Raw genomic sequence first — 26602 nt, 5'->3', positions numbered from 1 at the left:
CATTACCGGCAATATTAACAGTTGTGCATTGCCAATTATATCTCTGGTAATTAGAAACAGTAAAAAAGTTTCATAATCTTCGTGATTTTCCAGATGGAATTACCACTTCGATTACTGGCTGCTCTATGTATCCATCCACATTCAGAAGTGATAATCGTGAAGATTCAAGCCAACTCTTCAAGAAATCGCGGCTTAAATTGATAACTGATGACGCGTTATTGATAACTAGTAACATGTGTTGTTGTTGTTGTTGTGGTCTTCAGTCCTGAGACTGGTTTGATGCAGCTCTCCATGCTAATCTATCCTGTGCAAGTTCCTTCATTTCCCAGTACCTACTGCAACCAACATCCTTCTGAATCTGCTTACTGTATTCATCTCTTGGTCTCCCTCTACGATTTTTACCCTCCATGCTGCCCTCCAATGCTAAATTTGTGATCCCTTGATGCCTCAGGACATGTCCTACCAACCGATCCCTTCTTCTTGTCAAGTTGTGCCACAAACTTCTCTTCTCCCCAATTCTATTCAATACCTCCTCATTAGTTGCGTGATCGACCCACCTAATCTTCAATATTCTTCTGTAGCACCACATTTCGAAGCTTCTATTCTCTTCTTGTCCAAACTATTTATCGTCCATGTTTCACTTCCATAATGGCTACACTCCATACAAATACTTTCAGAAACGACTTCCTGACACTTAAATCTATACTCGATGTTAACAAATTTCTCTTCTTCAGAAACGCTTTCCTTCCCATTGCCAGTCTACATTTTATATCCTCTCTACTTCGACAATCATCAGTTATTTTGCTCCGCAAATAGCAAAACTCCTTTACTACTTTATGTGTCTTATTTCCTAATCTAATTCCCTCAGCATCACCCGACTTAATTCGACTACATTCCATTATCTTTGTTTTGCTTTTGTTGATGTTCATCTTATATCCTCCTTTCAAGACACTGTCCATTCCATTCAACTGCTCTTCCTAGTCCTTTGCTGTCTCTGACAGAATTACAATGTCATCGGCGAACCTCAAAGTTTTTATTTCTTTTCCATGGATTTTAATAACTATTCCAAATTTTTCTTTTGTTTCCTTTATTGCTTGTTCAATATACAGATTGAATAACATCGGGGAGGGGCTACATCCCTGCCTCACTCCCTTCCCAACCACTGTTTCCCTTTCATGTCCCTCGACTCTTATAACTGCCATCTGGTTTCTGTACAAATTGTAAGTAACCTTTCGCTCCCTGTATTTTACTCCTGCCACCTTTAGAATTTGAAAGAGAGTATTCCAATCAACATTGTCAAAAGCTTTCTCTAAGTCTACAAATGCTAGAAACATAGGTTTGTATTTCCTTAGTCTTTCTTCTAAGATAAGTCGTAAGGTCAGTATTGCCCCACGTGTTCCAACATTTCTACGGAATCCAAACTGATGTTCCCCGAGGTCGGCTTCTACCAGTTTTTCCATTCGTCTGTAAATAATTCGTTTCAGTATTTTGCAGCTGTGACTTATTAAACTGATAGTTCGGTAATTTTCAAAAAAATAGTTCAAATGGCTCTGAGCACTATGGGACTTAACATCTTAGGTCATCAGTCCCCTAGAACTTAGAACTACTTAAACCTAACTAACCTAAGGACATCACACACATCCACGCCCGAGGCAGGATTCCAACCTGCGACCGTAGCAGTCCCGCGGTTCCGGAGTGAAGCGCCTAGAACCGCACGGCCACCGCGGCCGGCGGTAATTTTCACATCTGTCAACACCTGCTTTCTTTGGGATTGGAATTATTATATTCTTCTTGAAGTCTGAGGGTACTTCCCCTGTCTCGTACATCTTGCTCACCAGATGGTAGAGTTTTGTCAGGACTGGCTCTCCCAAGGTCGTCAGTAGTTCTTATGGAATGTTGTCTACTCCCGGGGCCTTGTTTCGACTAGTAACGTAAGTGTACAAAGTGAGTATTGGAACAGTGTGTCATTGAAGTCATTATGTGATTCATGACTTCAATGGGATGATAAATAAATGTGAAATAAACTGTGAGCTAACAATGAAAATTCCGTTCTCCCCTTGTTTAAGCTATCCCACATCCCAATATTTTCTTCCATGTAGTTCCTGACATGCACTGCCAGAGTGTGACACTTTTTCGTCCGCCCCTCCCGCCCTGAAATGTTGGTTGTGTTGACAGACTGATTTGTGACGCAGGCCAAGGTCTAGGTTAGCTTGTGTCTTTTAAGACTGACGACGTACAAGTCATAACAGTGGAAAGTACTCATCTTCCAGTTAAAAGCTGACATCAGTAATATTTGTAACTATCTTACGATATGAAGTTCTTACTATTACGTTTATTTTGACTTGTGAGTATGCAATAATTTTAATCTTATGTTAGTTTTTTTAATAACTGTCTAGGATATGAATGTGTGAAAGATAACTGCACTCGAACTGTGAGAGCGATAGCTATATCGATAGTGAGAAAATCGAACAGTGAGATACAGTACGCGGGGACGAGTTTGTGCGTGATTAGGTGAAGGAGTGATCGGTGTCGTGTCGGTTGAGAACGTACGCAAACTACTGTCGCACAACTCTTACGTTTCCAATACGGCATGAACTTGGCGTTAAACGGAAAGAAATTATTAGACTGGTTTGAACAATATGAGCCTCGCGGGTTGCAGCAAACTGAAAATGACAATGCGCACGTGAAAGAACATTGAGCTGTGATTGTTGTCTGCTGGTCCACATTGTTTGCTGTTGAGTGAGTTGCAAAAACTAATGCACGATATTTTTTTTAAATTTTCAACTTAATGAGGTTTCACTTGCGTTCTACCACTAACAGTCGCTATAAAAACAAATAAGCATTGTTCTACGCGTAAAACTTACTCACTGGACTGTGAATTCGCGAATGTAACGCGTGTGGCAACCGGGCGAACTCTTTAAGTTTGCGATCACAGAGCTGAAATGAATGTTGATAATTTTTTTCGAAGCTGCGGACTTGGCGTTAATAGCTCCATCGTGTGTATCAGAAATGTTATCGTCATAAACATACCAGCTTCGATTCAAATGGTAGCAGTGGTTTCCAACCAGTCTGTATCCGAAGGAAGGTGACAATAGCATTACCGGAAAACCGAGCATGGACACAAGTGAACGTAACAGTTGCTATTTACCGTCGACAGATTTATGTTTCCGTCGCCACCACTGCCGAGCTAACGACAATTTCGCATATCGCCCCCCCTCCCCCCCATTCCCCATGCACAGTTAAACTTCGCTACAAATCTCTCTCTATCTCAGCAACGACTCGCGAAGCAGTCCTTTCAACAGTAATTTCATTGTTTTTTTTTTAAGATTTTTCAGTATTCATTTTCTCTGAATAAACGTAGTGTTATGACTGGATTAAAACATTTCATGTTGACATTGTTTGCCGTATTATTACTTCTTTGCCATTACTATTTGCGAACTTCGGCTCGATTTCATTTTTATTTTGGTAGCTGATGTACGTATCCTTATGTATCTTTTTGGAGGATGTGCTGTAACATACAGTTATGTGTTAGTTGTATTTATGTTAGATAATTTAATGTATTTAAATGTCGCACTTGTTAAAATATGGATCGCCGCGCGGGATTAGCTGAGCGGTATAAGGCCCTGCAGTCATGGACTGTGCGGCTGGTCCCGGCGGAGGTTCGACTCCTCCCTCGGGCATGGGTGTGTGTGTTTGTCCTTAGGATAATTTAGGTTAAGTAGTGAGTAAGCTTAGGGACTGATGACCTTAGCAGTTACGTCCCATAAGATTTCACATACATTAAAATATGGATCTGTGGCATCCGCCATTAGTTTCTGGGCTCCGGCCAATTTGTCAGCGTTCTAGAACTCGTCATTATTGGAGCATTCTCAGGCACCTGTGAGCTTACTTGCGTCTGGAGATTCAAGAGAGCGATATTACTGTTTGCTCCAAAAAAATGTTCAAATGTGTGTGAAATCTTATGGGACTTAACTGCTAAGGTCACCAGTCCCTAAGCTTACACACTACTTAACCTAAATTATCCTAAGGACAAACACACACACCCATGCCCGAGGGAGGAGTCGAACCTCCGCCGTCACCAGCCGTACAGCCCATGACTGCAGCGCCTTACACCGCTCGGCTAACCCCGCGCGGCTCTATTTGCTCCACAGATGTAGGTATTCTCGGGAATTTTGCAATTTACCTTTCTTGTAGGGATTTGTTAACCAAATTTTAGTGTGATCATTACACTGATTTTGCTAGTGAAACGCCTTCTTCCGAGTCTACAATCATTAAAGTTTACTAAATTACGTTTGCGGAGTTAAATATTTAGATACATTCACGGTCAAAATTCGGCATTTAAATGGCTTTGTGGCGGCCTTCTTTACAATACGACTAATTGTGATAAATCGCTTACTAAGTTTCCACTACGCGAACTATTCTCATAGGTTCACTGCGTGTGTAACGTGTCTCGTACTGTACGTTGAAGTACTACATTGCAGTTTTGACGTTCGGCAGAAGGAGCTGAGTGGCGTTTAACTGGCGCCAGGAAAATGAGATGGTGAACTGAAATGGATCGTGGAACACCATCAACAAAATTGCAGTCTCTGGCATGTGGACTGGGAACGTACCGGGTAGTAAAAAGATGGGCAGATTCCCGTAGCTGCGTCGCTAGAGGCGCTGTGGCCGTTAGCTGCAGACAGCCGCCACAGACCGCAAACCACGTACGCTGGCCGTTAAGCGCGGTTAACGGCACTTCAGCGTCAATGCCACATTAGTCTTTTACCGAGCAGTGGACGCGATGGGCGGCAGATAGGAAGTGTGTGCGGTCCGAGTGAAGGGCACGGCTGCCCTCTCCAACGACGGTCCGACAGACGCAATAATTGCGTCCACCGGGAGCACATTTTACTCATCTCAGAACACTGTTGTTACGTTTTTCCGTGCTCAGTGTAGTTGTTTGAGCTTTTTCGGCTTTGACAGATATGAATTATGCAGCTGGATGAATTGATGAATGCTTAGACCTCACATCGCCATAAAGAAGGAAAGAAAGAAAGAAAATATTCCTTCAGTGGTCACATTGGTAGAAAAAAACCTCTCCGTTATTTCAGCCCAAAAATTAATCCGCGGATGTTTCGTGAACATTTATCAACTTTGCTGATGCCTGCCTCGCACTCAGTTTCCACATATGCAGTTTCTTAGCAACAATTTGATGCAGTGTTTTTCTGGATACGAATGGAAACTTCAAATTAAGTGTACTAACAGCGATAGATGGTTTCACAGCAGTTTTTCATTCGATAGATGGTTTTACAGCACTTTTCATTCGCGTACGCAACCTTGCCTTCTGACTGAACGCCATTACTCCTCCACATCCCCCCCCCCCCTTTCGACATTATTCTTCTAATTATGTACATTTGTACACAGAACACTAAAAGAGGAATTAGAAGTAAAATAATGAGGAAAATCCTAGGACCAAGAACTAAAGATGGTGTGCATTATCCAAAACCCAATGCAGAAATATATAAAAATATCTCCAAAATAACAGACACAATGCGTATTAGAGGAATCCAATTCTTGGGGCGTTTAGAAAGAATGGACTCAAAACAGGTTAACGCACAAAATCCATACATTTTTAATGAACAAAACTACAAGACCGAACTGGTACAAACAAACGGAAAAAGACCTGAGAGAATTAGGGTCTCCAAATCTACATGATAGAAATGAAATCAGAAAAATCACAAACACACGGGATTTTGAGGAAGAAGAGAGACAAACGAACCGACATACATGGTCTACGCAACGAAAGCTAGCCCTTTCGTTGTTTATGAAGGAATACTGGGCGAAAAGGAAGGCCAACAAATGTTGATTACGCGTGGTCGTAAGTGATCCATCCGCGAAGAAGAAGAAGTAGTACATTTGTATAGCCTTCTATAACAGCACGACACTGTTCCCTCATTTTTCCTTCGGTCATTGCCGAAGACGCTAATTGTCGCACAGTTCATGGTCGATATGTCACGTTATGTTCTTTCATAGCAAGAAAAGGTATACTTCTTACTCCTTTACCTGGAAACTAAGACAATATATTGTACATAACGAGGGCAATCGAAAAGTAAGTTACACATTATGATGGAAGGCCAAATAATTTTTAGCGAATGCTACACTAAAATTGTAAGTAGAAAAGATTGGTGACGCTATTATTTTTCAATATAATCACCAAGTCTCTCTAATCAACGGTCGGAAATTACAATTCCTCGTCGACAGAAATCTATTGTTTGGAGAAGGAGCCAGTCGATGTCCTCATCGGAGTTTTTTCTGACTGGCCTTAGCCTTCTCTGAACTATAAATAAGTAAACAAATAACAAGGTGTTTTGCATCTTGTTGTTTTTCTATGCATACACGGACCAAATGAAGGATTCCAAGATAAAGTTATTGAATGGATGTAGTAATGACAGAAATGTTTTTGACATTGGGTAAATGCACACTTAGGATACATATGAAGTGACTAACAGCCTTGAGTATAGCCTAAGGCAGTAATGCAACGAGAATAACGACAGAAACTACAAGTAAGGGCAAAAGCGCTGTTAATGGCTGGCTCTGAGCACTATGGGACTTAACATCTGTGGTCATCAGTCCCCTAGAACTTAGAACTACTTAAACCTAACTAACCCAAGGACATCACACACATCCATGCCCGAGGCAGGATTCGAACCTGCGACCGTAGCGGGCGCTGTTAATAACTCGTTAACTATGTGATTCGGAAGGAAGGGAAGGTTAGCATTAAACGTTCTGTCGACAAGACGTAATGTGGTTTATGTTCCAGGTACTGATCAACATTTAATTGTTCTACTAAAGATCGAAAATTTATTCACACATGAAAGTACTGTGATCATTGGAAGGATGTCGATAGAAAAGGTCGGGTCACGTGAAGGGACGCTTCATGCGAAACGGGTAACACAAAACGCGGTCAATGACGCGGTACAGCACTTCTTGCTGGTGGTGATGCAGCGCTAATTCTTCGCAGGAAAAGCGAAGAGCAACCCAGAAAGTGAGCAGTCACCTCTTACCTAACTCGTTGGACAAAAAATTTCGCCGGCAAAAGTCTGCGGTAGAAGCAGCGTTCTCCCAGTTCGCTAAGTCACAGCAAACACCATTTCCTCCGGAAGGGTTAACACTGATTTCAAATTGTATCCCACCTAACCACTGTTACAGACCACTCCGGACTAAATTCTTGACGGCGTTCCTTCCTTTCTGTGACGCTCTCGTGCTGACCAAATAAACCCTAATGTCGCAGTGTTTGTTTGAATCTTCTCAACCTACAGTGACGGAAATGAAACGTTTTACACCTTGATGGAACGCCACTGAACCGGCAGTCCAGTATTCCAAAATTTATTTCCTTCTGCAAATCCCTTGACATTAGCTGCATACGTACACAGTGACGCATGACAATTTAAGCTGAACCGGGACTCTAACCAGTATTTCCCCCTTATTACGAGCGGTCGCCTTAACGTTTAGGCTATCAGTGCACACCTCCCGGGCCAGCCCAAGCTTCCATATGTCACAATGTCGACGTCTTTATATCGCAGTTAAAGAAACTCCAATTGAAAATGATACAAATAAGGTCTTTGGAAAATTCATTAATTGGTTATCTGCAAATGGGCTTGCTATAAAGTTTGAAAAAACACAGTGCAGCCAATTTTCTGCTGCAAAAAGTACAGTTCCTTCAATAAATATAACACATCGACAGAAGTCAGTAGACAGGGTAGAGCATACAAAGTTTTTGGGTGCACATATAGATGAGAATCTTAATTGGAAAATTCATATTTTGGATCTTCTAATCCAACTATGTTCAGTAACTTTTGCAATCAGAATAATCGCCAATTTTGAGAATATAGAAATTAGTAAGCTAATATACTTTGCATACTTTCACTCTCTGATGTCATACGGAATAATATTTTGGGGTAGCTCAACATTTAGACAAAAGGTATTTACTGCTCAAAAGAAAGTGGTTAGATTAATGTGTGGGGTTCATAGTCGCACATCTTATAGAGATCTTTTTAAAAATTGGGAATTCTTACAGTAGCCTCACAGTACATTTACTCACTAATGAAATTTTTTCTCAACAACATGGACCAGTTTAAAAAGAACAGTGACATTCATGAAACTTCCTGACAGATTAAAACTGTGTGCCGGACCGAGACTCGAACTCGGGACATTTGCCTTTCGCGGGTAAGTGCTCTACCAACTAAGCTACCCAAGCACGACTCACGACCCGTTCTCACAGCTTCAATTCCGCCAGTACCTCGTCTCCTATCTTCTCATTCTGGGAACAGTGACATTCATGATTATAATACCAGAAAAAATAAAGACTTACACTATCCTTTACTCAACCTATCTTTGGCATAGAAAGGGGTAAAATATGCTGCTATAAAAATTTTCGACAAATTACCAGATGAAATAAAATGTCTGACAGACAGCAGCAATAGCTTCAAAAATAAATTGAAATCATATCTCCTTGACAACTCCTTCTATACCATAGATGAATTCTTGAACAGGAATAAATAAATCTATAAATATAGTATATGCATTTTATGCCATTTAAGGGAATGGCGTAAATAATAGAAATATTAATCTTTTAAAAAATCTTGTTTCATATGTGCATTTCTTGTGCACTTGACGCGTTCCACATCATAACGGCTACCGTACCGTGCGATTGATCAATGGAACACGCGACCAACTAACTAACTAATTAACTAACAAGCAGTTCACCAAATTCATCAGCTAACGCTCGCAACATTACTTGGATTCCCGTAACAGGAGCCTCGTTGTCTCATTCTCCGTATTGCGAGAATCCAAGCAATGTTGCGAACATTAGGTGATGAGTTTAGTGGACTGCGATATAAAGATTTAGACAGTTTGACATATGGAAGTTTGGGTCGGTCCGGGGAGCGTTCACGGATAGCCGAATTTATTAAGGCGCGACTGATCGCGATAAGCGGGAAATCAGGGTTCGAGTCCCGGCCCGGTACAAATTTTCATGTGCCACTAATGGGTAGTAATTCTGTACCTAATATAGCGGACGTCAAGTAATTCACAGTTAGCAAGTTAATTTCGAAGAATTTCGTACAGCTCGCTATCGTCAACACGTCTGTTCTTTCAGAAATGCATGTAACTGATACTCAGCATTTCCGTGGCTGTGGGATGTACAAAAATTTCATCCGTATGCGAGTTTATTTTCGGTACACATAAAAATATTCTTACAAATGAAGGACATGAAGGCTGTTGGGTGTGCCTAACTTCACTGGAACTTTACAAATGTAGCACAAAATGTCCCACAGGACGTGCACGTGGACTTTGTCGTCTTCCTTGAGATTTTGAGAGAGATGAAAGCATTCGCAAGAGGGGCATGGGAGCGTCACCCCGACACGCAGCTGGCTGCAGGGCAACGACTGGAGAATGGTAGGTCATGAGGTGGACTCACGACAGCTGTATGGCGAGAAGAACAGGGGCAGGTCCTCCTAGAACGACTGCATCACGAAAGGATCGGAAGACTGTTTCACTATCTTTGATGAATAGGTGGATGACAAAAACTGAAATCCGGACAGAGGATGCAGGCCGGGAGTGAACGCGAGCCGTCAGGAACAGACTGCTGGTAGCTGGGTTCTGGTCTCGTGTCTCGTGCATTTTCTACCGCTGACACCGTACCACAGACAACAGGGACATCCACGACGTAGGTCCACTGTCATCTGCAACATGGGGCGACATTTTATGGTGTTGAGAAATAGATCTCACTTCTATTCGTGATAGAATAGCGCCGGTGTGTCTGTAGACCACCTGATGGAAGCAGCGATTCTCTAGACCCGTACCTCTCCAACCCCTGGAATCACGGCGTGGGGAGATGTTGGGTATCACAACAGGGCTGATTTGGTAACTGTTGGAGGGAGGGCCACATCTTATACTGATGAGAAAGGACGTCAGTTCCGAATGGAATGAAATTTTCCTAATTTAATACCCATCATGCGGTGGAACACCTCCGCAGAGTTCCGCAACTTTCGGACTGGCCAACTTGGTACCGGTCCCGCTTGATGAACACTAGTCAAGAATTAAGCGAACGGCAAATGTGTGTGGAAAGTGTCTCCTCCGCAGGGAAATTACGCAAGGGAGGCAGTTGTTGGGAAGGGAGTGTGACAGGGTTGTAGCCTCTCCCCGATGTTATTCAATCTGTATATTGAGCAAGCAGTAAAGGAAACAAAAGAAAAATTCGGAGTAGGTATTAAAATCCATGGAGAAGAAATAAAAACTCTGAGGTTCGCCGATGACATTGTAATTCTGTCAGAGACAGCAAAAGACTTGGAAGAGCAGTTGAACGGAATGGACAGTGTCTTGAAAGGAGGATACAAGATGAACTTCAACAAAAGCAAAACGAGGATAATGGAATTTAGTCAAATTAAGTCGGGTGGTGCTGAGGGAATTATATTAGGAAATGAGACACTTAAAGTAGTAAAAGAGTTTTGCTATTTGGGGAGCAAAATAACTGATGATGGTCGAAGTAGAGAGGATATAAAATGTAGACTGGCAATGGCAAGGAAAGCGTTTCTGAAGAAGAGAAATTTGTTAACATCGAGTATAGATTTAAGTGTCAGGAAGTCATTTCTGAAAGTATTTGTATGGAGTGTAGCCATTATGGAAGTGAGACATGGACGATAAATAGTTTGGACAAGAAGAGAATAGAATCAATGTGGGGGAGGAGTTTGTGGCACAACTTGACCAGAAGAAGGGATCGGTTGGTAGGACATGTTATGAGGCATCAAGGGATCACAAATTTAGCACTGGAGGCCAGCGTGGAGGGTAAAAATCGTAGAGGGAGACCAAGAGATGAATACAGTAAGCAGATTCAGAAGGATGTAGGTTGCAGTAAGTACTGGGAGATGAAGAAGCTTGCACAGGATAGGGTAGCATGGAGAGCTGCATCAAACCAGTCTCAGGACTGAAGACCACAACAACAACAACATGAATCTTGCGATAAATCTCAGTCCGGTATCTCCGTTCACCACGCCGAGATTTGTGTGGTCCGTAGTTCCGATTTGTCCGAAGTATTAGTACAAAATCGTGATGTTTGAGTATTACTGTACACTGAAGGGGGATAACACCGAGTGCAGAAAACGGAAACCGGGATGGACAAGATTTTTAGGGGCCTGGTGAGAGCGCAGCCATCGTCCAGGAAGCAAGTGTTGCGGAGACTCCTCCAGTCTGGAAGAGGGCGATTTCTTCTCTCTGCAGTCGCTGATTGCATCACCGTTTTCCGCTAGACGCACTACTTGCTGCGCTAATTAGGACTGCGAGAGCAGAGGTGCCCAGTATAGCTAATCATGGAACTGATGGAAAATTTTAAAACTTCCATTCTTTAAAATTTAATCTTCAAAGCGCCGTTCGACGCCATTGCAACTGCGTGATGATTTCCACTTACTAAGAATCCATATGCTGTCTCCAGGTGACTCAATCATTTATTTGAGGTCTGTAACGTAAATGCGTCACTGTTTACAAGCGTTTCATTTTTCACTGGGTTTTAATTTTTAACACATGATTATATGCGTATACACTAAAGTCAGTGCCGGCCGCGGTGGTCTCGCGGTTCTGGCGCTGCAGTCCGGAACCGCGGGACTGCTACGGTCGCAGGTTCGAATCCTGTCTCGGGCATGGGTGTGTGTGATGTCCTTAGGTTAGTTAGGTTTAAGTAGTTCTAAGTTCTAGGGGACTTATGACCTAAGATGTTGAGTCCCATAGTGCTCAGAGCCATTTGAACCATTTTTGAACTAAAGTCATGAGATGATGATGATGAAGTCCCATACTCCGTGACGGAGTGTAGGGGAACGATGCGGGAGACCCGCACCGCCGTACTAGGCAACGTCCTAGTGGAGGTGGTTTGTCATTGCCTTCCTCCGACCGTAATGGGGATGAATGATGATGATGAAGACGACACAACAACACCCAGTCATCTCGAGGCAGGAAAAATCCTTGACCCCGCCGGGAATCGAACCCAGGACCCCGTGTTCGGGAAGCGAGAACGCTACCGCTAGACCACGACCAGCGGACAAAAGTCATGAGACACATCCTAATATCGTGTCGGACCTCCTTTTTACCCGGCCTAGTTCAGCAAGTCGGCATGGCATGGACTCAACATAATGGTTCAAATGGCTCTGAGCACTATGGGACTTGACATCTTAGGTCATCAGCCCCTAGAACTTAGAACTACTTAAACCTAACTAACTTGAGGACATCACACACATCCATGCCCGAGGCAGGATTCGAACCTGCGACCGTAGCAGTCCCGCGGTTCCGGACTGAAGCGCCTAGAACCGCACGGCCACCGCGGCCGGCTGGACTCAACAAGTTGTTGGAAGTCTCCTTGAGCCACAGTGCCTGTATAGCCACCCGTAATTGCTAAACTGTTGCCGGTGCAGGATTTTGTGCACGAACTGACCTCTCTATTACGTCCCAAAAATGTTCGATGGGATTCATGTCGGGCGATCTGGGTGGCCCAATCATTCGCTCGAATTGTTCAGAATGTTCTTCAAACCAGTCGCCAATAGTTGTGATGCGGCATCGATGTTTGGGAACATGAAGTCCATGACTGGTTGCAAATGGTTCTTAAGTAGCCGAAGAGAACCATTTCCAGTCAATGATCGGTTCAGTTGGACCAGAGGACCCATTCCATTCCATGCACAGTGCCTTGCAAAGCTTGGGTCCAAGGCTTCGGGGATCTGCGCCAGACTCCAAGCCCACCACCACCTCTTACCAACCTGACCAGGCCACAGTATTCCAGTCGTCTGTATCCAAACGATATGGTGACGAGCCCTGAAGAGGCGCTGCAGGGTATGTCGAGTCGTTAGCAAGGCACTCGCGTCGCTCGTCTGCTGTCAGAGCCCATTAACACTAAATTTCGCCGCTCTGTCCTAACGGATAAGTTCGCCGTACGTCCCACAATGATTCCTGCGGTTATTTCACGCAGTCCTGCTTGCCTGTTGTGTTACCACTGAAAATGTACACAAACGCCGGTGCCCCGGCCGTTCAGTGAGAGGTCATGAAAGTAATGTTACAGGGTTATTACAAATGATTGAAGCGATTTCACAGCTCTACAATAACTTTATTATTTGAGATATTTTCACAATGCTTTGCACACACATACAAAAACTCAAAAAGTTTTTTTAGGCATTCACAAATGTTCGATATGTGCCCCTTTAGTGATTCGGCAGACATCAAGCCGATAATCAAGTTCCTCCCACGCTCGGCGCAGCATGTCCCCATCAGTGAGTTCGAAAGCATCGTTGATGCGAGCTCGCAGTTCTGGCACGTTTCTTGGTAGAGGAGGTTTAAACACTGAATCTTTCACATAACCCCACAGAAAGAAATCGCATGGGGTTAATTCCGGAGAGCGTGGAGGCCATGACATGAATTGCTGATCGTGATCTCCACCACGACCGATCCATCGGTTTTCCAATCTCCTGTTTAAGAAATGCCGAACATCATGATGGAAGTGCGGTGGAGCACCATCCTGTTGAAAGATGAAGACGGCGCTGTCGGTCTCCAGTTGTGGCATGAGCCAATTTTCCAGCGTGTCCAGATACACGTGTCCTGTAACGTTTTTTTCGCAGAAGAAAAAGGGGACGTAAACTTTAAACCGTGAGATTGCACAAAACACGTTAACTTTTGGTGAATTGCGAATTTGCTGCATGAATGCGTGAGGATTCTCTACCGCCCAGATTCGCACATTGTGTCTGCCATTAAGAAAAAATGTTGCTTCATCACTGAAAACAAGTTTCGCGCTGAACGCATCCTCTTCCATGAGCTGTTGCAACCGCGCCGAAAATTCAGAGCGTTTGACTTTGTCATCGGGTGTCAGGGCTTGTAGCAATTGTAAACGGCAAGGCTTCTGCTTTAGCCTTTTCCGTAAGATTTTCCAAACCGTCGGCTGTGGTACGTTTAGCTCCCTGCTTGCTTTATTCGTCGACTTCCGCGGGCTACGCGTGAAACTTGCCCGCACGCGTTCAACCGTTTCTTCGCTCACTGCAGGCCGACCCGTTGATTTCCCCTTACAGAGGCATCCAGAAACTTTAAACTGCGCATACCATCGCCGAATGGAGTTAGCAGTTGATGGATCTTTGTTGAACTTCGTCCTGAAGTGTCGTTGCACTGTTATGACTGAGTGATGTGAGTGCATTTCAAGCACGACATACGCTTTCTCGGCTCCTGTCGCCATTTTGTCTCACTGCACTCTCGAGCGCTCTGGCGGCAGAAACTTGAAGTGCGGCTTCAGCCGAACAAAACTTTATGACCCTACGTATCTGTAGTGTGTCGTGACCATATGTCAATGAATGGAGCTACAGTGAATTTATGAAATCGCTTCAATCATTTGTAATAGCCCTGTATATGTGATACTCCCGGCACGCTCTTGACACTGTGAATATCTGCGTATTTAATTCCCTACGAAACGATTTCCAAAATGGAGTGTCTCATACGTCTTGCTCCAACAACCATTCCGCGTTCAAAGTCTTTTAATTCACGCGGTGCGGCCATAAACACGTCGGAAACTCTTTCACATGAATCAACTGAGTAAAATGACAGTTCAGTAATTTCCAAGAATGATTGCCTATCGAAGTCGAGGGGTCCAAACGATATATATCGAGCATGCGACCGTAAATCGATCATGCGACTCTGGTGGCGGGCGTTAAGAGTATGTTCACGTTGGGAACTACTGTAACGACAAGAGAAAGGATACTTGTCACTGTAAAGGAGACGATTTACCTTACTCGTCGACGGTGTTGTCGTCATGTGAAAGTCCATTACGGTGGTCTGGATGCATAATTTGGATGAGTCGAACTCGTTCGTTTTCCTCACTGTTCGCAGTGAGAGTGTAACGGTATTTCAGCATCGAAACTGTTCTTTCGAAGTTTTACGCACTGCGCACCACCACAGTCTACACAGGCCCTTCTTTCCTCGTCTGGTAGTACTCCATATTTGCATCAAAAGTCGAACAATTTTCTACGCTGGATAAACATGGAATTAGATTCTTCCATGTGAGAGAATCCGTCGAAGAAACGTCAAGTACACCAGACATCCAACTCACTGACGACATAAATCGTCTTGGTTTCCCTAGAAACTCTCGAATAATTCGCGGAGGTATGTAATTTAGAGCAACTAACGGAACGATGCAAAACAGATAAAAATGACGAACACAAATAATTGATCAGAACGCCCGCCAGCGGAGTCGCATGATCGATTTACGATCGCGCGCTCGATATGTATCGTTTGGGTCCCTCGACTTCGATAGGCAATCATTCATGGAAATTACCGACAGTTCTGCCAATGCACTGCCGCTTCATACCCTGTGTACCTACTATCATCTGTATATTTGCATATCAATCGCTATCCCATCTTCGGTATGTAGAGACAGCAGTCAAAACGAGTAAGTCGTGTAGTAACACATAATGTATTGTGCACCATCGTGTAGTAAATATAAAGTCGCTCAATTAAAAAAACCAAACTGGCAAGCTTGTACAACTTGTCAGGAACAACTAAGACACCGAAGTAAAAGTAAATACATAAGACTGCAACCAATAAAAAAATAAGTGACTGGTTGCAGGTTTCAGGCATTTACGTTTAATGGGTCCTAAAAACCCATAATGGATAAGCTTTATAATAGACATTGAAGAGTTTATGCATCTGAGTTTTCCTCGTTGTTTAGTTATTTTAAACTCTGGTCGAACGTTATCTACAGTATATTCTAAGCGTAGGCGTTGTCACTCTGAATAAAATTCCCCTGGGCTGTCAACCGCATTGTCGATATTTAAAATTGTCTCACGTTTAGGCCACCTCCAATAGTGGCCGAAACGTCGGACGATTTTAATATTGATAATACGGTCAACAGTTCAGGAGAATTTTATTGACAGTGGTCTATATTGTGCATATGATCTACGTTACTAAACGGTTCAAACGGTCACACGGTCTCAGTTGCAGGCTGCCTATCTAACGAGTTCCAGGGGCAACAAAAACTTGATTTGCAGCATTTAGTATAATGCTTGGCCAAATTTAAAATACTGTTGCAATTTGCTCTTTAAAAAGTATAATCTTACGTTAAAGGTTTGACACAATAACTCAACTCATGATGTTTCAAAATATGTTTATGTTTTAAGACAGCGTAACGCACAGCGCGCAAATTACCCCGACTACATTCATACAGTATTCGAGAATGAGCGTCCGGATAGCTGTGCGTGTTAAAAAGCTGCTTCCGGGAGGGGGAGGTGTGCTGACCCCGGATCGAATCTGCTCGGCGGGTAAAATGTAAATGTCTGACTCGGGTCTCCCGTCGGGTAGACCGTTCGCCGGGTGCAAGTCTTTCGATTTGACGCCACTTCGGCGACTTGTGCGTCGATGGGGATGAAATGATGATTTGGACAACACAACACCCAGTCCCTGTTTAACGACGATGGTCGGTGTGCCGGTCAACATGGATACCGTTTTTAGGTGGTTTCCCACATGCAAGTAAGTGAAAAACTGGTCTGGTATCAACGTTACACTACTCGCAAACATTTAGGAAACTTTCGCACACGTTGACGCAAAAAACACAACATACAGACTGTTGGGTTGGACATTTCCACATCGGGTGGCGACAGGAAGTGCATCTAGCCAACATTTAAACTAACCATGACAAATCTGTTAACAGCCATGCTGACCCTCCGTTGAAGCGGGACAGAGGCACAAGAAAAAGAAGTGCACTTCCAATAAATTTTTCAAATAATTTCAAATTTTTTAATAACCAACATAACTAGGGAACTTCCTGGCAGATTAAAACTGTGTGCCGGGCCGAGACTCGAACTCGAGTCGTGCTTGGGCAGCTCAGTTGGTAGAGCAATTGCCCGCGAAAGGCAAAGGTCCCGAGTTCGAGTCTCGGCTCGGCACACAGTTTTAATCTGCCAGGAAGTTTCATATCAGTGCACACTCCGCTGCAGAATGAAAATCTCATTCTGGCAACATAATTAGGGTTTTGCGACTTCAACCGTGAAGGTATTTACTCACTTAACGTTAAATACGTGTCACATTAATTCATCCGTAAAATAATGAGACAACTGAATCTTTTCATGCACGGGAGTTCGATGCTCCAAAGAATCGGGGATTTTGAGGGGAGAGGTCTCTGCTTGATTTCTAAGGTAAGATTAAAGGATGCAATGGAACCAAACTGCCGCATCCCAAAGCTAATTACCGAAGGATGTGACGCAGTGGTTAACACACTGAACTCGCTTAAATCCCCTGCTTCTTTTGAAAAGGACAAGTTCGATTCCTTCCTCACTGGTGCTCTATACAAGCTAACGTCGACGGAGCGTTAAATCCTAAGGTACCTTCTTCATTCCAAACGCTAATTATCAACAATGATGTTAGAAACAAAAAAAACAAAACAAAAAAAAATGGCTCTGAGCACTATGGGACTTAACTTCTGAGGTCATCAGTCCCCTAGAACTTAGAACTACTTAAACCTAACGAACCTAATGACATCACACACATCCATGCCCGAGGCAGGATTCGAACCTGCGACCGTAGCGGTCACGCGGTTCTGTTAGAAACAACCAACACACATATTCATATAAAAAATTGATGAGATGTGAAGTTAAACCAAAAGTGATAAGTATGTATCTTGTGTCACCTTATCAAATAGTGTGAGAGAGATTTTTCTTAATAGTAGAAGGCTATGGTTGATAATGAGACATACTAATTCAGGAGTTCCGATAGTAAACGGAAGGGAAATTCGACGTGTGGTTTCGTATTCAATCCATCTGTTCAATGGACAGGTTATTTGTTTCACAACTGCTCGTCGGATGTGTGACGGTGTGAACAACTGCAGAAGAGATGGGCGTACGTTACGATGTCACGCATAAGTGTTCGTTTAATTTTCACACACTTTCACTACATCAGCTTATTCTTGTTTTCACGCAGGTATGACCTTTATTACTAATACCGACCAAAAATCTTTCTCATCTGTGGAAATAATTAACTTATTCACTTTCGATGACAGACGGCACACATGACGTCCCCTTTACCTCTCTGGCAGAAGCGACCAACCACGAAACGTTACACGATAACAAAATACTTCAGCCTGATCTTTTTGTTAGTACTGACAACCCATAAAGAAGGTATTTCTAGTAGCATCTAGCAATAATGCACGTGTCTTAGATTTTACGCAACGTATCCACTTTAATGTCGTATAAATTAATTTTTGTTAATATATCAATTTTATAGCGCAGAAAACCCAGCATTAATACGCAAAACAAACACTATCCATACTCAGATAATAAATTATTACTCAGTCATCCGGTAACGCGATGCATTGGAAGCTCAATTTAGATCATTTAGCACAAGCTGAATAACGTTCATGTACCTCTGCTAGGCACAGCAGTCATTCGAGATCTATCGAACGCGTAACATTTCTCAGTAAGTCGAAGAATGTCCGGTAAGAAGTCATGAGAACTGTCCATGACTCACGTGCGCGTGGCAGTTTCCCAGCTGCCAACAAGAATTGTCAACAGGTTCGCAAACGGTGCATCACCCACGCTGGGCTGTGGTGTGCAGTGATGCTGCAGGTGTCAAACAAGGAAGCGATGTCATCGGAGGGCAAGTAATTCATTGTTAAACCCACTACATCACGACAGTCTGCAAGTCTTTTTAACACAGCACTGTGAAGACGAGCGAAATATTTTGCTTCCCAGCCGGAAAGTGCTGTTATACAAGTACCTTAATATTTTACTAGGTGGGAAACGATAAGGATAGTAATTCCTATTGTTGCTGGACGGAAATGAAGTAAGTGAGTGTGTGTGCGTATATGTTCGTATCTCATGTATGGAGGCACATTTTCAAAGTCCTTTTTATCACACTTATTCAGTTAATTGTATCCCTTATAACCATGACTGTATGTAGTTGGCGTACAGGACAGGTCATTACCGAAAAGTCTTGAACTTCTGTAGCCTGTAAACTCCGGGAGATATCTGCACCCATACAGGTCAATCTGCATTGAAAAGGAATGCACAGAATAAATGTGATTTCGAAACACTTACTACTAAATTTTGTTACGTCAGTGAATAGCTATGCTTTCTACTAAGCCTATGATGGCTAAACTGGAAGGAATCAACATGTCACGAACAGCGAAGCAGTGCTGGTTGTAACTACCTGCACCGATTAACTATTTTATGACCGCAGTTGTCACAATCCGTAAATCTGTGATCCGTGAATACTAGCTGATTAGAAAGCAATAATTAGTTCCTGATTCTTCCTGTTCACTGGTCCGTACAACAGACGTCACATTTCTGGCCTTCCATCTTTATCATGCGTCACTGTATTGAGAACGTTATTGTTTGGTTGGTTGATTTGGGGAAGGGACGAAACAGCGAGGTCATCGGTCCCATCGGATTAGGGAAGGATGGGGAAAGAAGTCGGCCGTGCCCTTTCCGAGGAACCATCCCAGCATTTGGTTGAAGCGATTTAGGGAAATCACGAAAAACCTAAATCGGGATGGCCGGACGCGGGATAACGTTATTAAGAGCGTCCTCAAAAGCGATAAGTTATTCTCCTCCTTACGACCTTGACTCCTGAAGTCTCAATAATTGTAAGCTGTAATATATTACGCGTCGTTAAATCATTTGGCAACCATCATTGTTTCAAGATGTGATACGGCATCTAAGCCAGTGCGCTGACTGAAACCTCTGGTGCCTGTACAAGGACGGTGCAGTGGCTTGCGGAGTAGATACGTAAATGTGGGATACGACTATATCACAAAGCCGGGAGTGTATTGGTCGTAATCACGTAAGTCAAAGATGGAAATTCTCTAGGCAGGTCCAGGTAGATAACAGCTGTTCGACAACCAGTTCGTTCCTAATCCTAGGGTCAATTATGCGATTGCTGGGTTCCTGTTGACAGAGCACTGCAAGACACTACACTAGGTTTCAAGTATAAGAGGTCCACCCATTATCGTTATATGCCGTAGCGAAAACGGACTCTTTACGTGTTGGGACAGATGTTTGACATTTGAACTACAGGGGAGGTATAAGTGATATTCAAAGTAAGACGCAAATGTAGGTTCGTTTCTCTAATGCGTGTCAATAGCGAAACAGGTCATATGTGGGGAAAACAGAGTTTATCAGTATGTAAGTACGGTAACCTTCCTGCAGTTTTTGTTCCATCCGTAAGCAGACGTCGTAGGAAAAACGTGTTTATTTAGCCATGTTTCACTGTGTCCTTAAACCCTTCAAAAATACGTACAAGCGTCACGGGAAAGCTCAACAGACCTGATAGCTGTTGCACGAAGACAGCTTCTCATTCCATTAACTCAGACGTGGACGTGGCAGGAAATAAGAACTTACCTCTTAGGTATCCGATGCGGTGGGCGAAGAACCGGTGGAAGCGTTGGCAACACACGCGGCGCGCGACTGTGGAGCGGATCGCGACCACCGTAGCTTACGCGGCGGCACCGTGACACGGACTGGCTACTGGCGACTGGCGGCTGGGGGACCGCGCTGCCGGCGGGCCGTTGCTCGGCAACGCCGCAACAGCCCAGCGGCCACCTGCCGGCCGACCCTCCAACCAGAGCGGTCCAGCGCCGCTCCTGGAGCGCCCGGTCCGCCTGTTTCATATTGTTGGGACTGCGTAGGAAGGGCCGCGAGCGCTTCTGCGTACACCGATGTCGGCAGTCTGCGGGCCTCGCGGGGTTCTACCTCTAGTCTTCCCAGAGCCGATTAGCAGAAAATCGGGACCTAAGCCCGTTTTACACGAGCAATTCCTCGGCGCAAAATTTGTTGGTTTGGCGCATAAAGCCGGTATTTATCATATTTCTTTGTCAAAGTTGATATGTCAAATATTTGTGTCAAAGAAATTTGATGGTGTAATAGGGAACTTTGTCAAATCTCACCTGTCGTCAAATAAATATGATCAAATCTAGGGCCTCGTCGTAGATTTGATCATAAAGAGTCGTTTCTCTTCTTTCCGCCGCAGTGTGAAATGTAACCGCGTGGAGCGCTGGCATCGCTACAGCTATTTGACATCTCTGTAGTGTGTTTGTAAACATAGCTTCAAAGTTGGTGTGTTCCTTCGACTCCTTTTCTTTAATAAACTTGCTTCGATTAGGATAGTGGTGTTGGGGGAGGGGGGAGGGGGAGTTGAGCAAGGGCCACTGTGCATGCTATTAATTGTATGTTGATAGGCAAGTGGAATATGCTGCAAGCGACACACGTCCACATCACAGCTACAGCCATCCACCTCCACGTCAGGAAACATCCAGGCAGCTTTTCAGCAAACAGGAATAGAGGATGTGGTCACACTCTAATATAAAAAAATTCCACCATAGCTTTCCCTTCTACTTTGTCAATTTTGGCTGGTTCAAATGGCTCTGAGCACTATGGGACTGAACATCTGAGGTCATCAGTCCCCTAGAACTTAGAACTACTTAAACCTAACTAACCTAAGGACATCACACACATCCATGCCCGAGGCAGGATTCGAACCTGCGACCGTAGCAGTCGCGCGGTTCCGGACTGCAGCGCCTAAACCGCGTGGCCACCGCGGTCGGCATCAATTTTTGAACTGTGGATGCCACAAGTTGAAAAACGCTTCATCTACTTTGTTTTTTTTTAATTTTTTAGTTTGTGGAACACTAATTCCATTAATTAAATTATTAAAAAATAAAAATAGTTCTTATTGCCCATATAGTGTACTAAACATGACCTTACCTTAACACATTCTCCCTTCACAGCTTTATAAATCGCTTCACACGTTTCTGAAATTATTTTGGGTAATGTGCAATGTTATATTCGTGTGCTATGTTGTAAACTGTAGTAACTATCTCCTCTATCAAGAAATCCCAGTGTAACACTTTGCCTGTCCTCAGGTATAGCTTTTCTCAAGAGAGTATTCTGTCTTGTAATATGAGAAGCCACTTTACAGAGCAAATACTGAAATACACTCTCATCCAGTCTTAACTATTTTTTATGTAAGACTTGACTTCCTCTAGTTGCAGCTCTAGTAGCAAATTTTGCTGAATGCTCTTATTAGCTCGATGTAATACCTATGGCTTCAGCCAATTATGTTTCCTTTTTTTCCGCCGCTTTTCTTCCAGATACACAGACAATGCAATTGTGGTACTATACTCTGTTCGTCATAAGAATAAACCTGATGTAAACAAACACAAACGCGATGGTTGGTCAGAAGCCGTAGCTCATGTATACTGGCGTTTTTACGCTCTTGGAAGTACGTCCTACTTATGTGTTAGATATGTTGTTAGTAAGTTACCTTAAATGAGACTTTCAGATATTCAAATGTAATAACAGCCATCAACGTTTTTCTTAGTCACTCTTTAGCTGACTACTTTTTATTTCAAAAATCGTGTACAGTCACCGTCTCTGCACTGTTGTGCTCTGACTGTCGCGCTGTGAATACGCAGTATGAAAATGGCTAAGGCTGCTTCCTGTTCCGTAGTTAAACACGCGTGTGGAACACGGCTAAAGATTGCCGAGAATTAGGTTGTTCTTAATGTTTTTCGTATATTTACAGAAACAATAGGCGTTGAAATTATCCGAGGGACTGTAAAATAAACAGTTGAGACATAGGTGTGCTCATACCGGTTGGTGGTAAGCTGGTGCCGGCCGGAGTGGCCGTGCGATTCTAGACGCCACAGTCTGGAACCGAGCGACCGCTGCGGTCGCAGGTTCGAATCCTGCCTCGGACATGGATGTATGCGATGTCCTTAGGCTAGTTAGGTTTAATTAGTTCTAAGTTCTAGGCGACTGATGACCTCAGAAGTTAAGTCGCATAGTGCTCAGAGCCATTTGAAGCATTTGGTAAGCTCGTTCAAATCTTGCCTGAGTAGTTTTTTTTCCTCGTTCAATTTGAAATCCTGCATCTCGTAATTGTAAAACTAATCATCATTTTTTTATGAATAATGTCTTATTTCTAATTACATATCGCACGCGAAATACCTGTTTTCTTTTCAAATATAAGTTCTTAGTTATGGATATTTTATGAAAGACTGTTAATAAATGTTGCTTAAATTAAGAAAACATAAAAATTTAATTTTTTAAGCCAAACATGTCCATTGCTTTATACCACAGATGAACATAAGTGTCGAAGAAACATGAAAAACAAACATTTCCACAACATCGAGCACACCATACAAATCTGGCTTGGTTCTAATGGCTCTGAGCACTATGCGACTTAACTTCTGAAGTCATCAGTCGCCTAGAACTTGGAACTAATTAAACCTAACTAACCTAAGGACATCACACACATCCATGCCCGAGGCAGGAGTCGAACCTGCGACCGTAGCGGTCACGCGGTTCCAGACTGAAGCGCCTTTAACCGCACGGCCACTCCGGCCGGCATACAAATATGCATTTTTTTTTACATTTGCCACTGTACAATTAGAATATGAACCCAACAGAATTCATCTGGAGCCACGTTAAGGGATTCGGTCCGAGAAATAACAAGGCTGCCAGACGTACTGGAACTAACGTACACAAGTTTTTCACGTGTCACTGCCGGACGCTGGCGAGGCGTAGAACGACACGTCATAAACGAAGAGCAGAAAATGCTGCACCTGGTTGGCTTGGTGGATTCTGTTGTTGATCGATTCGTTTTCAATGTAGCAGATGACAGTTCCAGCACTAAAATGTATTTCTCAGATTCGGATAAGGAAGGAGCTACGACTGATGACTGAATGTAATTAATACCTTCGGTGGCTTCAGTATTCTATAGTACGGTGAAATCCTTGCAGTATGCTTTTGCATAACACATAGCTCGCTCAGAAAAATTACCGTGTGTTTAAGTTAGAAGTTTTCATCACTCTTGTTTGTAATTAGAATACTATGTCAGGTGAGAACGAGAGCATTTTACGTTTTCCGTCAGGTCAGCTAAGAAGCGCGCTGTAGTGGTGGAATTTTGCCGAATATTATTTCATTGTCTTTAAAAACTGAATAACATTAGAAGCCATATTGTTTCTTTGTTCGTCTCTTTTTACGTCTGAACTGCAGCTGCTCACATCAGTGCCAGCACTGGCTGGCCAGTGCTGTCCAAGTTTAATGTGCCGGTAAAGTTGTACCGCATTATCGCTCAGTCTGTGTGCATGTAACACAGCATAAAACGTACCATTATGATCGTACCTGACTATTCAGGTCACAGCTTGGCTTCCTCCACTTGAAACGAAATTCAATTTGATTCGAGCAAACGCGGAAGAATACATGGCATAAAGTTTACATGAGATTTATTCTTATGGTGAACAGAGTATAGCAACTGCAGCGCATAAAAACAAGTTACTATCCGCCTTGAAATTTGACGACAAATACGTCGACAGCGTAATACCCCTTTTTAGCTCCACGTCAAAGAAATTAGACGAATATGTGATCATATTTCATTGTCAAAGAAATATGACAGTGATACCGGCTTCAGTTCGTAGCTTTTCTCCATAAGTTTAATAATCACAACAGATAAAAGTAACAGACTTTACTCATCAATAATACAGGGTGAATGTCCGCCCCTCGTGGTCTCGCGGTAGCGTTCTCACTTCCCGAACACGGGGTCCCGGGTTCGATTCCCGGCGGGGTCAGAGATTTTTCCTGCCTCGAGATGACTGGGTGTTGTGTCGTCTTCATCATCATCATTCATCCCCCATTACGATCGGAGGAAGGCAACGGCGGGGTGCGGGTCTCCCGCATCGTTCCCCTACGCTCTGTAAAGAAGCATGGGTCTTCATTTCAATACAGGGTGAATAAAAAAAATTACTACTTTGGAACAAGTAGAAATTTATTGACGTAACTTACAGAATCGATAAATGTGTCATTTCGCAACCAACAAAAAAAAAAAAAAAGGTTCAAATGGCTCTGAGCACTATAGGACTTAACATCTGTGGTCATTAGTCCCCCAGAACTTAGAACTAGTTAAACCTAACTAACCTAAGGACATCACACACATCCATGCCCGAGGCGGGATTCGAACCTGCGACCGGAGCTGTCATGCTGTAACAAACAACCTCAAGTTTGGTTCACGTAGTGCATCATACTTCATTTTGCCACCAGGAGCGTCACTGTAGTGCACAATTAAAATGGCTACTTTCACTGGTATTGTGTACTGGATATGGTTGAAAACTTTTTAATTTCACAGATCGATGAAGATGATCGAGGTGGGATGTCTTACTATCAGCAAGACGGTTTATATGTGTGTGTGTGTGTGTGTGTGTGTGTGTGTGTGTGTGTGTGTGTGTGTGTGTGTGTGCGTGTGTGTGCGCGCGCGCGCGCATGTGTGTGTGTATGTGTGTGTGTTTTCAGGACTGGGGAATATATATATATCATAAGGAAGCCTGCTTCAGATATTTACTACAAAGACTGAACAAAATACCCATGAGCAAAGATGATTACACACAAGAATTGAACACAATAAAACAAATTGCACGTAAGAATTGATATGATGCAAAGAAAGTAGACAAAATAAACCACAAAAATACAAAAACAAACAACACATAACCAAGAAACACACACACACACACACACACACACACACACACAAACAAATGGTTCAAATGGCTCTGAGCACTATGGGACTTAACATCTGAGGTCATCAGTCCCCTAAAACTTAGAACTTCTTAAACCTAACTAACCTAAGTACATCACACACATCCATGCCCGAGGCAGGATTCGAACCTGCGACCGCACACAAACAAACACAACACACAACAAATCAGCAGACAGTAAGCAACAAATGGCACATAATGACTTACAAGAACAAAGTCACACAAAGGGTGGGTAATATACTAAAGAAACAAGGAATCAACATAGCATACGGAACCAACAACCAATGCAAAGCAGACTTGGAAGAAATACTACCAACACTGACAAATACAGTCAGTCCGGTATATACCAACTTACTTAATCTGTATATGTGGGTCAAACATGCAGGAATTTCAGAACCAGGTACACAGAACGCCTCAGAGCACTGAAAAGCAATAGCTCACACTCAACATTTGCAGACCACCTGATAGCACACAACCACCACCCAACAAACATTGAAACTGATTTACACATCCTTAAAACCAGTAGCAGCTTATACAAAAAATTAACTATAGAAGAAAACTATGACATCCAAAAATCAATAGCCGAAGGAAAGAAAGTACTCAATGAATACACATCACTGTGCAATAAAATCCTCTGTGCCACAACAGAAGAACTACACAAATAACAAATGGTTCTGAGCACTATGCGACTTAACTTCTGAGGTCATCAGTCGCCTAGAACTTAGAACTAATTAAAGCTAACTAACCTAAGGACATCACACACATCCATGCCCGAGGCAGGATTGGAACCTGCCACCGTAGCGGTCGCTCGGCTTCAGATTGTAGCGCCTAGAACCGCAAGGCCACTCCGGCCGGCTACAAATAACACCCATACTAAAACTACTCATGAGAAGAAAAAAAAATCTTTCTCGCTCCCCTCCCCCCTTTCTCTCTCTCTCTCTCTGTCCCAGTCCTGAAAACACACAAACACACACAGGCGCACCAAACACTACAGACGCCAAATACACTTCAAGCTCGCGCGTCTCACCCAGCCAAACG

At 43.3% G+C, this 26602-nt stretch overlaps 1 protein-coding gene across 1 annotated transcript in view; it reads right to left on the bottom strand.

Annotated features, from left to right (window-relative positions):
- The window catches only part of LOC126188357 (uncharacterized), a 526233-nt gene extending 505743 nt beyond the window's left edge, over positions 1-20490 (bottom strand). The window contains exon 1 of the mRNA XM_049929956.1: positions 20376-20490. The gene's annotated coding sequence lies outside the window, so the exon portion shown is untranslated. The remainder of the gene's footprint in view (positions 1-20375) is intronic.
- Between the last annotated feature and the right edge of the window lie 6112 nt (positions 20491-26602).

The sequence above is a fragment of the Schistocerca cancellata genome, chromosome 5 (genome assembly GCF_023864275.1).
Source record: "Schistocerca cancellata isolate TAMUIC-IGC-003103 chromosome 5, iqSchCanc2.1, whole genome shotgun sequence".
NCBI lineage: Eukaryota > Metazoa > Arthropoda > Insecta > Orthoptera > Acrididae > Schistocerca > Schistocerca cancellata.
This window is presented reverse-complemented; position numbering and strand designations above follow the sequence as displayed.